General features: G+C 40.3%; 1 long non-coding RNA gene across 3 annotated transcripts; it reads left to right on the plus strand.

Moving 5' to 3' along the window:
• Positions 1-3,686: 3,686 nt before the first annotated feature.
• Positions 3,687-18,516, plus strand: LOC119715767 (uncharacterized). 3 transcript variants are annotated; one of them, XR_011806989.1, is made up of 6 exons: positions 3,687-5,470; positions 8,521-8,589; positions 11,548-11,632; positions 14,299-15,671; positions 16,928-16,990; positions 17,412-18,516. It is a non-coding gene; the product is annotated as an uncharacterized lncRNA (long non-coding RNA). The 3 variants fall into 3 exon arrangements; XR_011806988.1 differs by having other exon boundaries at positions 14,299-16,990; XR_005263175.2 differs by lacking the exon at positions 17,412-18,516 and having other exon boundaries at positions 3,704-5,470; positions 14,299-17,225.
• Positions 18,517-18,531: the final 15 nt, after the last annotated feature.

An 18,531-nucleotide genomic window follows, 5' to 3' on the forward strand; every position in this document is an offset into this window, starting at 1 on the left:
TTCCTATGCTCTTTGATGTTTTGCCAGACTTCTGCAATTAAACAATGCTCTTTTTTTTTCTCCTCACACAGTAATGAAGACCCATAGTTTTTTACTGATGTACGTCTACCTCTCAGCTGCTAGCCAGGCAACAAATTAAAATTCTCCAATACTCGTGACCACAAATTAGATCTGAATGCTCAACAGCTGCTAAAGCTTTTTGTTTGTTTGTTTCCAGAGTTGACAGACACAGACTATCCCTGCTGCTGGAGCTCTGTGAAGTGGCCGGATGAGTGAAAAATATGTTGTGGGTTTTTGTTGTTGTTGTTTTTTCCCCTTGCTAATTAAGCTGACTTGATATTGTAGCTAATTTGGCCTATTGCTATTGGGAACACAGATTTACTGACTTGAGCTTCTGGCTTTATTGGGCCCTTCTGAACTTTTGGGCCCAGATCTGGCAGAGCATAAGCCCAGTATAAAGTCACTTGCTTCAATGCAGTTTTACCAGCTGCTTCTAATTTTGTTGTAAAGAGCAGTTTCAGAAGTTGTTTGTTGTCCTCTCAATAGGAAATAGTATCTTGAATGTGTGGCCTTTCCTGAACACAAGAAGCCATTAGCCTATCAAATGTTTTGTTGGATTTTGTTGCAAAGGCTCACTTATTAAATTACTGTACCATTGTTCCTTTTGTTATAGTGCTGAATTATTCAATATTATCACCCACTGCCCTTCTTGTAAGAAGATCTCTTTCCCTATTAATTATTAAAAGGTGTACCTCCACTTTCTTAATCAATGCCAGTATTTCTTATTAAAGGACACGGCTCCTACAGTCCCACTTAGTACAGGATTACTTCTTCAGATTCGAGTGTGCATCCAACCATATCCAATGCAACTTGGTTTGTCCCCGCCTTGGACAATGATAAACTCTGTGGGGCACAGTTCAGCTTGGCTAGATAATCAGAGGGTTCAATTAAATAGAGCTATGACAAATGTAGCTGGGCTTTAGGTCTTTTCTCTCCCACACCTCTGATTCTGTTCACAACTTACAGTAGGAGCTTGGAATGATATTGTTTTGATTTAATACAAAACTTGCTTTTACAGCACTGAGCTGCACAAGTGCTCTAATTTCTGGTAGTGGCCAGAAGTACGTCTGTGCTCCTGTTCTTATCAGGCTGAAGAACTTGTATCATATTCTGGTTCTGGCTAGAACTAATTGTCTTTTTTTTTTTCTTTAGTGAATTATTTCAAATTGTCAGTTACAACGAGGCACTTTTGTAGTTGGAGATGAATCTTTCCTTCTCTGTAGGTAAAGCATAGATAGTGTTTACTTGATTTTTTTTTTATTTTTTTTTTTTTTAAAGCTTAGTTATTTAAACAGCTGGTCCAAGTGAGAATCCTAAGTATGTCTCCTCGCCCTTTGTCTCTGTAGGGGACAAATTCTGCACTCCCATCTGTGACATTAATCCTCAAGCTACCAGACATAACCAAGAGCAGAATATGACTTTTCCTGTTCTTCCCCCACTTTTTCCGATGCCTATTCTCCGCTTCCTTGCACACTCTTTGTTCTCCTACCCTTTTTTCTTGCCTTTCAATTACACTGCTGGCAACAGGAGGAGCTACAAACAGTGTGAATTAGTTGTTCTTCCATGGGAAACTGTGATGGGGGGAGAGAACACTGGGCACTTGTGCTGCTGCTGGGGCAGCCCTGACGGACTGGGCAAAAGGAAGAGCTCCTAGAGGGAGAGAGGGGAGTGAAAATGCAGAGCTGCCACGGCTTGCTGCCAGCGTGCTTCTTGCAACTCAACAGAGCTTCAAGCAGAGACACTTTGGTTCTTCACTGTTCATTTCCATATAGACTGGTGATTTCAAGGAGGTTTTCTGCATGGGGCCTCCTGTGGAAACACTCAATTCAAACTGAGCATTTGGGCAAAATCTCTTCTGTATCAGTAGGCTGCAATCCCACATTATTGTTGCTCTTTTATTTTACTTATTATGTGCCTGAAATCTAAAGGCCTGTGTCACTTCTGAGTACAAATTTGAAATGTGGAGGCACAAGTATATACTAAGTTGTCTTGAAGTGTATACCATTGGCTTAAAATTACGACATTGTGACACCTAATCTTGCTTTGTACTAGTACAGAGTACCTAAAACATTGTTTGCAGAAATTGATTTTTATCACTTTATTTTTCCCAGGTTTACAATGAGCAGTTGACAGCACTGAGCAGTTCCTTTCATTCTTTGTCTCACAGTCATTTTTCTTCCCTGTTGTTTGTATAAAGTCTCTCATGCACATCAAAATCAGGGGGGAGAAAAGCTGGGGTAAAGCAAGCCAGGTGTTTTCCAGAGCAGGAATGCCACATGCAGGATCTGTACTTTGTAATTAGTATCAATTGGCCTTTACTTTGACTTTCTCTCCTTCAATGTGTAAACAAAATACTTGTGAAAGTAGGAAAAAATACAGATAGTGGGACTAAATGCTGTGAACTGAGTTGCAAGACGATCAGGCTTGTTCAAAACTTGCTGATTCCATGAAAATTTGTAGGAAATCTGAAATGCACCTTGCACAATTTTCTTCTCTGCCTGCTTGTCTTGGTATTTCTGCTTGTTTTGTTGTGTGTCTTTTTTTGTTTGGTTCTGTGTGTGTGTGTTTATTTGGAACTTGGTTTTTGATTGTTTGTTTTTAAGTCTAGCATCAGGCTTTTTGCTTCCTTTAAGGCATTATAGGAAAACTCCAAATGATAGTCTTACAAACAATAATGTCGTATTTGTAGCTATGATGATGCAGCATCTAGAGAATTTCTCATTGTTCTTTTGTATATGCAAAAAGGTCCCATAGGATTGTTTTTAAAGCTTACTGCATCAGCCCAAAAACGAAGACAAGCATCTACAGTCTAAGTTTTATTTAAAATATTTATTGTACGCGGTTGGCATTTTTAAATGTTAGTGTTGAGGCAGATGGTGAATATGAACAAGGGGAGAGGGTCTCAGCTAGCTTATCATGGAGTATATAAAGGGCTCAAACTACCTTGGCACCTGACCACTAAAGCACATCCCTGTGCTTGGCACAGAAGTGTGTCTGAAGTTTGCTGATAGCTGCAGGGTCTGTGCTACAGTCAACGAAGTCTGTAAATCAAAATGACATTTACAGTCCGTGTATGATCAACTGCATCTCTCCATGGAAAGTAGAGGTTCCTGTATCAAGCCATTTCTTGTCACTAAAAAAGGAAGTCTGAGTCATCTTGGTCACCTGAACTACCTCAATTATTCTGCCAGGTCAATTAGTCACCCTGGTTACCAGTAAAGCAGCAGGAAGAATATATGGAGTCAATAAAGGGGACACTTGAAACCTTGTCTGCAGCAATATTTTTTTAAGAGCTAAATTCAGTGCAAATGTCCAGCGGCCATGCCCCAGCTATTTACTGTATTGTTTGTCATGAACTCACTGTGCCATGGTAAGTATTTGCCCACAGAAGTGAGTTTCTCTCTGCTTCCTGGAACAAAGTGGGTTTACCGGCAGCACTATTGTGCCTGTGCCATTCCACTCCCAGCCTTAAGGAAGCCCTTTCTGGCACCAGGCACTGAAGACAGCATAAGCAAGGTGTATCTATCTGTTCAGGGACTGTATGGCCATCATATGGGTGCCAGGTGTAGATGGACCAGGTGTTGGAACAGTGCTTTATGTTCATTATGTTCAATTCTGGTGTATAGAATAAGCTTGCCTGTGTTGTATGGGATGAAACTTCTCTGTAGAGAAGAAAAAATATACAAAACTCTTTTGGACTTTTATTTATTTTTAGTGAATAAAACTCATTGTAAACAGAGAAAGGGGAAATTAGGACAGGAAAACATGCCATTTAAGTACAGAGGCTAGAGCAACCTGCAGCTGGGTCTGAAAATAGCTCCTCCAGAAGCACAAAGATGTAGCAAATTGTCAGTTTAATAATTCTGACAAGCGGTTACAAATGACTAATGATCAAAGAACAATTCATTCATCTTTACTTTTAGAATGATAAATGCTGGATGTATTCTTTAAGAAACTTTCTGACCAAAATCAAAATGGCATAAAGCTCTTGAGTTAAGCCTTGAAAATTAAATCACTGTTAGAAAGCTACTTAGAATGGAGTCTCTTTTCAAGCAAAACTAGTGACAGGCAACTGTGAAGCCATTGTTCAGGACTGAGTCTTTTTTTAAAATCCCATGATCCACCATGCAGTGGGTGAAAATAACATTTGAGTATAACAATAGCTTGTCTACTAGTTAATTCAGTTGATACCCATTTCTTTTGTATTGTCCCATGAATAGTGCTTTCCAGACAAAAGATAGTCTTGGTGAAGTTTGTCCCTGTTACATCTATAGACAGGTGAGAGAGGAAGGAAAAAACAAACAAACAAACAACAACAACAACAAAAAACAGGACATTGATTTTAAAAACATTATTTTTTGTATTTCAGAGGTCAGCCTTCTAAAAACATTTTAAAAGGCAAATACTGGTTTCATAGGATTAAAAGCTAGGTCTTGGGATTTTCTGAAGCTCTTATCATAATTGTAAGATTTGCCTTTCAGCATTATTTAAAATCCATTCTGAATTAAGCTGATAGAGGATTAGGATAAGGAGAGTTTGTTGTATCTAATGTATTAAAGAAACAAGTAACCAGAGGCTGAAAATAGCAGAATAGTTGTATATTGAACAGTAACACGTCAAAGGCTTGACACAAAGCCTCTTCCTTCTGCTCAAGGTAAATATTCAGGGATGTTGGAATGGGCTGATTTTAGTTACGTCTGAAAAAGACAGACTTCTAGATCCAGGCAGCTGAGTGGGCTAATATTTCCTGCAGACAAACTGAAATATATTTGTGGCATTAAATACAAGGCATTTGTGTGTCTCTATAGAGACAGACCTGCAGCACAGATTGCCTTTTGGAGAGGATATTCACTATGCTCTGTTCTACTGGGAGGTGGGGGGATCGTTCATATCAGTGCAGTGTGCTGGCACCTGATCCACCATCACATTCTCTTCTTCGGGTCTGAGATAAAACCAGCAAACTTCAGCGTTCGATATAAGACAATAACTCTGAGATTAACAAGACATGTTAACAGCAGAGAGGAAGCAGTGGGGAGAATCAATAGTTTTAAAATTAAGTGAAGTTTTTATGGGTCTTCTGTCTGCTGTGGGTTCTTGTTATCATCACCTCCCAAAGGTTACCACTTGATCATGTTCAGGTGGAAACCATCACCACTTGGTTTTGGTTTGAAGGGAAAATGGATACCATCCACTGAATGCTTTCCTAGGTGATTCCCTGGAAGTATTCCAAGAAATCTTGAAGTAATCAGACATCACATGCCAAGAAGCAGAAATGTGAAATGTTTACGAGTATGTATAAGAACAGCAGAGGAAGGCCTGAGCTTGTCCTATGTGAGTGGAAGGATGGGGAGAAAAGGTTTATATCACTAAGGAAAAATCAAGCACCAAGATTCTGATGTAAGCTTCTTAGGTAAGTGCTCATCATTAGGTGTGCCTATTGACTGTGTCACTGTTGGTGCTGGGCCTGTGAGCTTTCTGGTGAGTCATGTGCCTGGGAAAAAAAAAAAAAAAAAGATAATTTGGAAGAGGCCCCCAGAGATCATCTGATCTAACCTTCAGCTTGAAGTAGGGCTAGCTCCTGTGGTAAAACAGGTTGCTCAGGGCCACGTCCAGTCAAATCTTGGAACATCTCCAACTATGGGGCTTCCACAACCTGGTAGGGCAACTTGTTCCTGTCCTTGAGTACTCTTAGTGAAAACGTTTCCATTATCAGAATTAAGTTTGTTGCAGTGTGTGCCATTGCCTCATTTTTTTTTTTTTTGCTGTGTCACGGTCAGAAAAGTCTGGCTCCAGCTTTGCTCTAACTCCATTTAGAGAGTGGAAGACTGCAGTCAGCCTCCTTTTATCTAGGTTAAATAAGCCTCTCCTCATACATTACACAGTTCAGCCCTCTAGCTGTTCAGGTGGCCCTCTGGCCTCTCCCCAGTTTGTCAGTAACTTTCTTGAACTCAGGAGCCAAACCCAAGAAGTGGTATTAGAGGTGTGCTGAGTAAAGAAGAGTAATCCGTTCTTCCCACCCGCTGGCGATGCTTTTAATGACCTGTGGTCAGCTGTTTTTGCCACAGGAGCACACTGCTGGCCCACGTTCAGCTAGTCCACCAGTTCCATAGGTGCTTTTATACTGAGCTGCTCCCCTTCATGCTACCCTTCACCGAGGACCCCAAATACCAAAGGTGAGAGTCCTGTTCTGCCTATTTTTCTACCCGTGACATGAGATTATGACTGTGGGATTTAGTCTTTTACATTTCAGCAGTATATGTGGAGACTACACAGTTAGCTCAGGGAGCACAGCAGGCTGTTAGAGGCCTGCGCTGCTAGGGACTGGATCCAGTGACCCGTGTGATTCCAATGGGTCCTTTCTTTTCATTTAGCACATCAAGCCACTGCACGTAAAGGTTATCTTTCTTCATAAGTCAAAAATGATGGCATACTGTGTTGTAAAACTGTATTAAATCATGGCACCAGCATTCTCTAGGCCAGTCACAAGTTAAAAGTGTAGATCAAAAAAGAAATCAATTATTTATTCTCAGAAATGCATATTTTCAGTTTAAGAAAAAAAATGTTGCACTTCAGCTTCACCTCATTCTTTCAGCTGGTCTGTGTTGTACATACTCCAGATAAGCAAGTTCATTCCAAAACACACCCAACGGATTTTTTCTTTCTCAAGGGCATGAGTTGCAAGTGAATGTATTTTTCCCTAGCACTATACCATTTGCTTAATGATTACCAGTAAATAAATACTTTTTTTTTTTTTTTCCCCTTTATTCAGGGCCACAGAAAGTTGAGAAGTATTAGAAAAGGCAAGGTAGACTGAATGTATGGGAAGGTGTTTTATTCACCAGCCCTAACTACATAATGTATATATTTGTAATATGCTCACCCTGCTCCATGAGCTTGGCTTATCTATAGTAAAGTTAGCTGCTGCAGTCTTATGATGATGTGCGAAACTTTCAGAAACAACTGTTTTGAACAAAATCTTGAAAATATGAACAGTAAATGGTTCTAAATTCAGCAGATAAATCTAAAGAACCCAATTTCTTTCATAATACCATAGCCTTAAAGTAGTGTCATAACTCAGACACCTGACATACGTTTTGAAGCAGTTGGTAAGTAATAATACTCTGTGCCCCTAGCAATTCATCTTTCTTTAAAACACCTCTTTAATAGAGCAGAGTAGCTTCTTTTCTTGCAAAGAGGAGACCTACAGCCATGAGCTGCCAGTAATGTGAGTGCAATACTTTTTAGTGTGTGTAAGGAACATAAAGAAAAAGCCATGGCTGTTTCCTCTTGTTAGCAATCTGCCACTGCCAGCCAGTTCTGCTTAATATCCACAATCATCTGTGCACAAGCTGGGAAGCAGTTTCACCATTTGGTCTTTTCCCTTGAAAGCAGTGAGTGAATTTCTAGCCCTCCTCAAATATGTGAAGTAACTTGAGTGCTCAGGAACATGCTTATCTGGTAGCACAGTTCTTCCCAGAGGTCTTCTTGCAAGCAGATGATGCTGATTGTGCAGCAGGTGCCTAGAAACTACCAAAGACGAAACAGCCCTCACCACAGTTTGTGACTTGGAGTGTCAGGTGATATCTAGTGTTTGAGGATGAAAACACAAAGTCTTGCACTTACTCTGAACTTATTTCTCACTGTTGAGTTATACATCCAGTTCCTGTACAGCAGCAAACATGCCACTGTGACCATCAGTCTGTTTGTCTTTGCGTGGAGAGCACTGCTGACTTTAAGCTAGCTAAGCTTAAGCTTATAGGCTTAGACTTAGCTTCATATTTTATCCTACAGGTTAGCTGCTTATCAAGTCTTCTATCAGTCTTCTATCTAAGGCTTTCTGCTAAGGCTATCAGTGCCAAACATCTGGGTTAGGGATGTTAATGTAAGCTGACAGTCAGGTACTGATATTTGCAATAAGCAATTAATCCCTTAAGCACAAAGGAATTTTCTGTCAGTTAAATTTGCTTATTACAGTTTCCCTGAAAGAATGATAAAGTTGATAGGACATGGCTTATCTTTCACCAAAATTTCTTCTCACGGTCCCAAGACTCACCTCTTTTTGCTGTCTGGATTGTCAGCCTGCATGACACGTCATTCCCACATTAGGGTTCATCTCTTTGAAGCTGTGGTTTTCACGTGCTAGTCAGCACTAGACAATACAGCAATCAGTCAATATGGATTTATATGAATCAGCCAGGCATTACGGCTTTCTTCCCTATGCAGTTACTTTTTTCTATGCAGTTTATAAAAAAGCATGCCCTGTTAGTGTGGCAATACAGCCCTCATTTAGTTAATGTATCTTCACATAGGTAAAGGACCCTTAGGCAAGGGAGTAAGAAAGGCCAACTGTAAGGGATGAAGGAAGAACACAGGGTTTAATGCTGTTCCATTTTCTTTTTTCTTTGTTTTTTTTCTTTTTTTCTTTTTTTTTCTTTTCTTTTCTTTTTTTTTTTTTTTAAGGAAATGAATGACAATCACAAAATGAGAGAAAATTTGCATTGACTGTGCTTTACAGAAAGTACACCGAATGTAAGTATAACGGCAAATCTAAACTTACTTAGTACTGGAGAGAATTTTAAATGGTGGTGGATTTTGAACTTAAAATAATTAACTTACTTCTCAGGATGAGCTGGAAGGCATTTTTTTACTGTTGACCACTGTGTCAACTGTGTTTTGTTTCCACTTTCTGTGCTCGAGTGAGAGATGTCAGCTCTGGAAGATGCCAGCCTGCCACTCCAGGAGTGTTTTTTCCTCCAAATGTGTATGGAAGCTTGTTTTACAGCACCAGTTTCCTAGAGCAGCTGAAGTCATGGCAACTAACAATATACATAGTGCTGCTTGCCTTGCTGATCCTGCTGAGAGACACAGCAGTAATAACTCTGATGCTCCCAAAAAAACAAGGCCATTTCAGCAGTGGCAAGTCATGTGAACTTTTTAAAGTGTCCAGCCATAAGAGAGTACGAGACACTTAACATAAAGAGCTCTTAAAGTCTGATTTTCACCGGGAAATATTTCTTCATGTAATTTAGGCAAAGCAAGCTATCAATCATGTAAGGAGTACATGGGCCTGGAGCACTGACTGCCTGTGAGTGGACTGCAGTGCTTCTTTGCAGGCATTCAGTGGGATTGCTGACATGAGTTGTCATAGATATTATGAGTGCTCTTAGCTATTGCAAGTGATGTTAAAACAGAAGTGGATTAACAAAAGTCATGTAGGCTTTATGGCCTTCTCCTTGTTAACAGCAGGTCAACGTTTGTTTATAGTCTCAGTTCTGACTGTTGGTGGTAAGATGTTTAGGTTGGACATCAGGAGACATTTCTTCTCAGAAAGAGTGGTCAGGCATCAGAACGGATTGCTCGGGGAGGTGGTAGTGTCATCATCCCTGGGGGTGTTCAAGGAAAGGTTGGACATGGTGCTTAGGGACATGGTTTAGTGGGTGATACTGGTGGTGGTTTGATGGTTGGACCAGATGATCTTGGAGGTCTTTTCCAACCTTAATGATTCTGTGATTCTATGTTTGTCTCTGAGAAGACCAGCAGGAGTGGACATCAGGTGTCTTTCCTCTTCTCAGTGCTGTATCTGTGCTGGGGCTGACAGCCTACCACTTAATCCCTAGAAGTTTCTGTTGTCATGATTTCATGCAGTATTTCCTGGTATCTTGTTGTCTGCCTCGAGTGTCATCTCCAGCTCAGAGACAAAGGACGAGAAGTCACAAGTCTGACAAAATAGCGTAAAAGATGCCGCAAAAGTACAGGATTTACCCCAAATACTAGGTAAATCCTTGACTGTGGTGGCTGCTAGGACCATTCTTTCAAATCGAATGCTTCTTCTGTTTGACATTCCTGTGTTGAAGGCACATCCCCTGCACTAACCAAATGAAGCAGATACCTATGCAATAGGAGAACAGAGCACATTCGCTTGATATTTTTAATCAGTATTTTTTTTCCCCAGTGCTTTATCAGGTCTATTTATTGGTATTTTACCGAGATGCGTGATTTGTGTTTGCTATTTTGCCTCTGCAGAAAGATGAATTTCTGCACATTACAGGCTAGCACAGCAGTGAAAGATGGCTGGTGAACAGTGGGTCAGTAACATAATTAATGGTTCAATGCCTTCCTAGAACTGGAAGTTTCTGCTTCTGATGCCTTCATCTTGGGGGAATATGTGGTTTTCTATCATTTCCATTTTATGCAGTGGAATGAGAACCTGTGAGAATTCTCTGTGTTTCTGATATTTTAAGTGACTTTTGTGAGAACAACTAGCATGAATTTCATCAAGGAAAGAAAATTTCAGTTTAAATGTCACCTACAGCATAATTCAGACCCTCACACTGATGCAGGACTTCACCTGGAAGGTTGTTGCTCTGCTGTCACTCTCACCGATGTCTGCAGAAGCCAATGCTTTTGTGCTTTTCCATGAGTTTACTCTTAGGTTCCAACCTACCTTATTAAGTTGTCCCTACTGTATTCTTCCCTTGAGATGGGATCACAGAATCACAGAATTTCTAGGTTGGAAGAGACCTCAAGATCATCGAGTCCAACCTCTGAGGATGAAGCTGTACTTTTTCTTCCTCTCTGAGGATTAGTATTCTCAAGAAGACTGCACTTTTCCTCCATGCCTTTTTCATATTAAAAATTCAGGGTTGCTTTGCAACATCAGCACCACCATGTGTTCCTCTTCTGTCAGTAGTCTGAAAGCTGTAACTGGAGACGGACCTCTCCCAGACCCTGTGAAAACCATTTGGAGTCTAGGGTTGTGAGAACCAGTTACTTCAGCACTTCTTTAGTAGATAAATTCATATACATTTGATTTATACATATTATTTTTTCTTGCCTACATCTGATTCTTGCATGTGATTTATCCTGTTCAAGTTTTGGAAGGTACAGAGGTGATTTTTCACACAGGCAGAGCATAAATAAGTGGCCATTTGCTTCTCTAGTCCTTGAAAGAAAGATTGTGTTATTTAGGCTTAAATAAATCATCCAGATGTGTGCCTGTATCTTTTGAGGTGCATTTTGCCCTTAGAATTCTTCAGCTAAAGGAGCACCATCAGCTGCAGTTTCAGGAAGGTTTCTTTAAAGAAGAAAAAAAAATCATAAACATAACTATAGTAATGTATATGGTACATGAATCACTTAACTATAACTAGCTGTTGCAAAAATAATAAAACTACCCACACAAACAAAGCAAAGAAAACATGTAAAGGAGACTGAATCTGAATATGTACAAAATGAAGTTGAAAGCCAAAATAAAAGGGAAGAAGTGGAGATAAAGCAATCTCTGTCTGTAACAGGATTCTGTGGTGTGACTGTAAGAGCAGCACGTGAGTGTGTATATATATATTTTTTTTTATATGTGGTACAGAAGTGACAGTACATGACCTTGATTTATGCAGTTATTCCAAATTATCTCTGTCCAGTTGTTTGTGTCCCATACCCCTCTCGGGAGTGGTACTGGATGCTCCTTCTCTCTCTCTCTTTTTGCAGTGTTTCCAGGAGTTGAGTTTTCCCCTGCCAAAATACTGCCCTATTTGGGATCTTCAGAGGATGTATCCAAACAAATCTGACTGCTGTGAGTATTTTTGTGTTTGACACAGATTTTCCCAAGCAAGAGAAAAAGTGTGCCAACAGATGCAGGCCATGTGCTCAGCTTCCCCTGGGCCTGGCCAGGAGTCTGTAGGCACACTGGAGGGGCACCAAGGAGAGTCCAAAAAATGTCACTGCCCCAGCCCCTGTGGTAGATTGCAGAGCCAGACCTTGTACTGGGTGACAAAATCTTCCAAGACTTTCTGGAAGCCTGTGCCAGCCTGTGAGGGTGAGCTAGGTGAGTTACCATGGTAAGTGAGAAGTGATCCATCTGGGAACAGACAAGTGTTTCCCTTTTCCCAGATGCGTTCAGCTGGCTACAGGATGAGATACCCTTTGATTTAAAGTCAGACTTAATGATTTCTTGTGGAACAGCTTTCCATGTTCTGAGGCTACTAAATGTGCTAATATCTAAAGCTCAGAGTAGGAATTCTGCGACAGCAAAAAGAAATGTAACTCTGCTTCTGTTAACCCCAGAATTCTACTGTCTCAATAAAACAACAGAAAAATGTTCATAATACTCAAACAAGGGGAAAATCTTCCAGGTCTGTTCATATGCTGCTCCCATATCATGGTGCAAGAGAACTGTCTAGTTGTGAAATTACAGTCTCATTGTGGGGCTCTTTCAGAAGACGTCTTTGCATTGGCATTGCACAAGGCTTGGACTCAAAGGTTACTATTGTCACGGGAAGGGACAGACTTGGTGCAGGGATGGGCACTCAGCCACGTGGTAAGCACCATTTTGTTCCTGCCTGGTGTAGCGTTGTCTGTGACCCTTGAACAAAGGTGGAGAAGCCTGAATCTCCTATATTTGAATTTCTTTGTCATCAACACAGCAAAAGGCAGAGATTAACCTTTTATTCCACTGATTTATCCTTCATATGCCACAAACTATAAATTATCTGCCTTTTTCCTTGCAGATAGTCCCTTATAATTTCCTCCTGCCTGCTGACTTACCCTTAGAATGTCCTTCTGTATCACAGATACCATCTATTTTCTCTCAGGTGGTCTCATTGGTACAAATCTAACTAAATTTTCGAGCTGTTGTTCTCAGTTGGGATTTATTTTTTCAAGTCTGCTGCTTCTATTTTGGACCTAGAAAAGGAGTGATGTACTTGAAAGCTTATTGATTTTTCCCAGCTAGATGAGTGGGTGTCATAACATAGGTCTGCCTATAAAACTAATTTTGGTCGTATCCTTGGATACATCAACAATACTATTTTGTTATTTCTTCTGGGATAATTTATGTCTGCCAGTATTATTCAAATATCCCAGCAATAGCTAGTAGTGATGGAGAGAGTTGTGCTGGCCTGTCAGCAATGTTCCTAAACTTCATCGGGGGAAAATCTCAGGCAGTTCATGTTCTGAAAGAGACTGTGTTATCATAGCGATGTGTTATTGTTATGAAGTTGCCACAATGTAGTTATTTTTTTATTCAGGGTCTTAAAAAGAAAAAACAAACAAACAAACATATGTATTCCGATAGAGTTTCTGGCACCCAGCCGCCACAGCAGTGGCAGATTCAATTACCTAAATGCTATGTCGGCCTACAGCTGTGCCACATTAGCAGTTTCAGCACAGGCCTCTTTCTTCTTGCTGACTGGGAGATGATGGTAGGTCATAGAACAGACAACAATGCCTCTCCAGCAGGTAGTAGGTACGTCCTGTGTGTCTGCAAAACAGAGCCATCACATTGGTCGTGCTCTGTGATTGCTGGGTGACCACTGAGCCTGAAACATGCATTTCTCTTCCTCTGAGCTTACCTTCCCTGGTGGGAGAGGCAGAGGGGAAGTAGGCCAGTGCTGTTCATCCTCCTTCATGTCTGGATCACCTCCAAGCATTCCCATGGCTCCTTCTGAGGGCACAGGAGTTTACCCAGGGCAGACCACTGACAATGTACGGTCCAGCAGCCAGTCTTAGGCTCCTCCAGGAGCAGCTTTGTGCCTTTTGACAGGCAGGAGAGCTCTCCAGCGCGGGGCTGAGCACATGAAACCCTAACACAGCCCGGCCTGCTGCAGGAAGAACTACAGCCCCTGGAGTTTTTTACTTTTAATCCTCCCCACGCCTTTCACACCTGGGATATTTGCAGTAAAATTGAAAGGTGTTGCTTCTTTTCCCCCTTTTTGGAAAGATATTTATGCATTTCGTCTTTGTTTTGTTTCTTCATAAGCAGCGCAGGTCAGCCGCTGTTGGAGGACTGGCTGTAATTAACCTGTGTGATGTTATTTGTAGCTCTTTTTGAGGAAGGGCTGTTTTGTCTTCATCAGCCCATAACCCTTATTTTAGACAACAACAATGACAAAAAAAAAAAAAAAAGTGTAAATGGGATTTTTAAAGGTATTTACTCTTGTCCATGAACATGTCAGGAATGCAAAGCGAATCCTTTTGAGGTGTCAGAGAAATGTTATTTCCAGGTAAACTGAGCATCTCAGTAAAGGCACCTCTGAGCACACTCAGCTCTCCATTGTATGCCAGACAAAAGAACTACAGAATGGTTTGGTTTGGAGGGGACCTTAAAGATCATCTCCTGTGACCCTTCTGCCATTGGCAGGGACACCTCCCAGTAGACCACGTTGCTCAAATACACATGAGATGCTTGGTACTTTGAAGTCTTATCCATGATCTAAGAGAACCTTTTATCTCTTCGTACAGAACAGGAGCCCTTCTGGAGTGTGTTTCTCAAGCCCCTCTAAAGAAGCAGTAGGAGGAGAAGCTTCTGTAGTGTATATGTACATCCAGAGGGCACCGTGTGTCCTGGGCCATGTCTGAGGTTCTACGGCATTCCTACGTTACACATAAAGTTATTGATGAGCTGTGTATCATGAATTATGCTTGAGATAAGAATTGGTCTTTCAAGAGATTTCTAATAGCCTTAAAATCTTACTTCAAAAAACTGCAGAGGTAAAAAAAATGCATAGCTTAGAAGTATTGGAAGGAAACCAAAAGCAGTATCAATAGCTAGGTGATCGGCTGTGTCTGTTTCTTAAAATAGTTGCCCAGACATTTCTTAGAGCACAGCCAGGAGGAAGGCTGGATCTTGTGTTTGTCACCTCAGTTAACGCTACAGATAGGGTGAATTCTAAGAAAGTGCCTGCATTCAGGCTAAAAGCATTCATTATTTGTGAACAATGCTTCAAAAAACAGGTGTTCTGAATTTTCTGAACACTTTTATCAAAGTTGTGGAGTAAAGCTATGAATGCTCTCAAAATATCTATGAATGTATTTGGGAAGTATTTAAGTTACAAGCTAGTTTATTCATTTAGAAGTAACTTATCCCATGGATTGAAATTGAGTTCTAGTCAAAATATTTTGTATCTAAATATTTTCCTTTACACATATATTATGTTAGTGCTGTGACTTTCTCCTGAGTGTATATTTTAAATGTTTTTTATCTAAATACTTTTACATTTTATAAAAATGTTTTATTTGTATATCTTTAAAGGTACTTAAATGTAATGCATAAATACATTTGAAAATTTATATATTTAGCAACAATATTTAAAAATATTTATATTGAATTTATAGTAAGCATTTTTAATAGTTATATATTTTATTTATATTTCAAAGTAATGTTCAAGAACAGTTTTTCAAATGTATTGACAAAAGCATTAATGGTCAGGGCCTTAATCAGAAGGGAGTATTTACTGGAGTTCACTGGTTTTGTGTAGTTAAGTTTTTTAGAAAAAATACATATAGATTTAACTCAACAAAGAGAGAATCTATAAAGTAAATCTTTAATTTGCCAATTGGTTAATAAATTGCTAGAACTAATTATTGAGAACCACTTCTGTGAAGACATATTAACTCTCACACAAAATCACCCAGGTATCCCTCTCCCAGGTGTGGGAAGGGGCTGAGCCCTGGGTGCCTGCACAGGGTCTCACCAGCCTGGAGCTGCTGCCTTGGTGCTGGAGGAGCCCCTCCTCACTTCATCATCCTCGAGCTACCCCAGGGACAAGCCCAGGGACTTCTCCATCACTTGTTTTGGCACAGGCCACTGGGTTTGGGATGTGCTGGCCCAGCAGGTAAGAGGGATCAGGTGAGGAAGGTTGTACTGAGTGTTCTGGGAGTAAATCTCTTATCAGCCAAAGCACAGCAAGGAGGGGAGCAGGATTGCTGCTGAAGAGCTGAAGGGAGTATCGACTCATTGCTGTTTTGGGATGTGTAGGATTACAGGCCTCTGTGGGGTAGGAGCTCCCTTTGTTATAAGGCTGCAGTACAATGGCATAGAAGCAGTAAGAAATAAAAACTGTATCAACACCTTTCAGGTCTCTAACGAGTGCTTTAACTGAGGAGGCCATAAAGCCTAACTCATTTTTGCATCGCAGGTACGATGCAATCCCTCTCCTGGAGAGCACTTGCATGCTAGAAGATTGCTTTAAAGCAATATAAATGGCTCTTAGTTAAAACCTCAGCATGGTTTCAAAAGGGAGAGGCCAGAAGGGAGGAATCACCTTCAGTAATCCCACCTTCACCTTCAAATTCAATAATCCCCATTTTAAAGTGCATCCTATTGCAATTTACTGCTGAGTAAAAGAGATACTTACAGTTCTGACATTTAGTTTCCACTGATATTTCAAAATAAATACAATATATTTTATGAAACTTTTTTTTGGAAGTTTATTTTTATTTTATATGATAACTGACTCCAGATTTGAAGAATATATTTAGCAATGACTGTAATTTTCACTTCTCTAGAAGAGGAATACTAATTTATGGCTTGTGTTGAAGAAATGCTTACGGCTGGGGATTTTTTTTTAACTGAGATTTGGACTCTGTAAAGGCTGCTATAGATTGGTGCTTTGCCTGGGGAGAGTCACATCAAAACCTCTGTTTGGATTCTGTCACAGGCTTTTTGCAAAGCCTAATCATCACACACAGCTGTATTGAAATTCAATTGGATGCAAATCAGCTGTTTGTATTTGTGCCCCCACCTAGTTCACCTTCCAGCATACATTTTCAAGCAGCATTTAGGATGTATGTGCATGGAAAGTCCCTAACTGAACTGATCCTGAAAACCAGTATCAGAAATCCTGCCTAAACAAATTATGAGATCTGCTGAGCATGGGCAAGCTGAAAGGGGCTTGCAGGAGGTGTCTACTTGGCCCCACCCTAAAAACACCCATTGCCTTCCAACCCAGCAACTAAGGGAGTAGAAGATAACTGCATCCTGTATCTGTGATGGGTGCATGGCTTGTAGGTATGCATAATGAAGGCACAGACGCATTGAAGACAAGCTGTTTTGCCAGTGATTATTGCTGACAATGTTTATTCTCTCCAGCAGATGGCTCAGCCAGCCTGCAACCAGACACGTCTCACCAGCCCCTGGCAATCTCACCCACAGGTGTGTCATTGTGTCCTTTGTGCATTATTCTAGATTGGCTCCATTGAAATCAGCTTTGTTTAGATTATGTGGAAAAGTAGTTTTTACACAGACCCAACTGAATATTCATTACTACCTTTGAAAAGCACGTTTCTTAAATTTGAAACGTTTCCAGCAATAGTGGTTCTGTGTCAATAATGAATTGATATTATACTGCAGCTGCAGAACTTGTGAAGAGATCATCTCAGGTCAGTAGTGCCTGGCAGATTTATTTTCTGTAATAACAAAGACCAGAATGAAAAGCATATAGCTAATTCAACAATTCTGTTTTATAATATGACAGTCCAAGTGTCTGCTTACTGTTGCTATAAGTTACTGGACTCATGTTATACATTTCCCCTTTCAAAGATCAATACCTGTTCAAAAATAAATATTGTTCTAGATGGAAAGCTGGCCTTCAACAGTACTTGATTTCTGCTTGCTGTCTGCTGCTTCCTGTAAAGCTAGATACACACTGAGGTAAGACTTGAAACCACAGGGTCTGTGGTTTACATTGTGTTGACTTTTCCCATCAGAAAAATCTGTACTGTTAAGATAGCTTATTGGTTTCTAATTCCAAAATACACAATTTCAGTAGTTAATTATGCTTCCCTGTTTCTTTCCCCCTGTATGTTTCCTTTTTCAAAACCTTACCAATTCAATTTCTCATTTATGTGGATTTAACTCTGTTTAAAGGGAAGGACGCAGTGTTTTAAATAACACATTCTTAAGGAGAAGATGAACTGGCAGGGTGTGACATACTGGCAAACTGATTCACTGCCCTAGCAATTCTCAGCACTGGCATGGTTAGAGGCATAGACAGCAGAGGCAGGAGTGAGGCAGAAGATACAATTACACAGTAATTTGGGCTATGGAAAGTGAAATGGCAGCAACTGTTATCCGATTGACTGCTGTGTGAAAAAGAGGTCAAGTCAGGAGACCATGCTGCACAGGGCCTTTGCTGTCCAGCTCACATCCACAAGCTCCAGAAGCTCTGATCATGAGTGTAGGCTGAGTTTTCCCACAATGTCAGACATCTCGTTCTGGGCTTGGGTTTTGAGGCTTGAATGAATGTATAAAGCTGCACACTGGCTTTATTTATGCAACATCTTAGCCAGGTTCCAGGCACTGGAGTTGTAAATTACATCACATCAAGGCATGAGGGAATATTATAGAAAGCCAGATGGGTCTTGAGAAGTTTATATATTTATTTGTGTACTTCAGTCAAAGATCTTGTGATCTGTAACATCACCCTGGCATAAAAATGTTTCAGACTTCAGACATCATGCATGGTTTGAAGTTAATGCTTCTAAAATGAATGCTTTCTTTTCTTGCAAAACTTAACCATCCCCGTAGAGTGTAGTCTGAATGGAAAAATACATTAATCTACTTATTATTTGCAAAACTTTTGTACATGCAAAACTGAGACTGTGGATTTGTTTCCGTACATTTTTGTAAGTAATTGAATCTCATTAGCTTTTGCTATGGAATCTCACTAATCTGTCCATTGAACCCTATTAAGT

Source organism: Anas platyrhynchos, chromosome 2 (assembly GCF_047663525.1).
Source record: "Anas platyrhynchos isolate ZD024472 breed Pekin duck chromosome 2, IASCAAS_PekinDuck_T2T, whole genome shotgun sequence".
In the NCBI taxonomy this organism is placed as follows: Eukaryota; Metazoa; Chordata; class Aves; order Anseriformes; family Anatidae; genus Anas; species Anas platyrhynchos.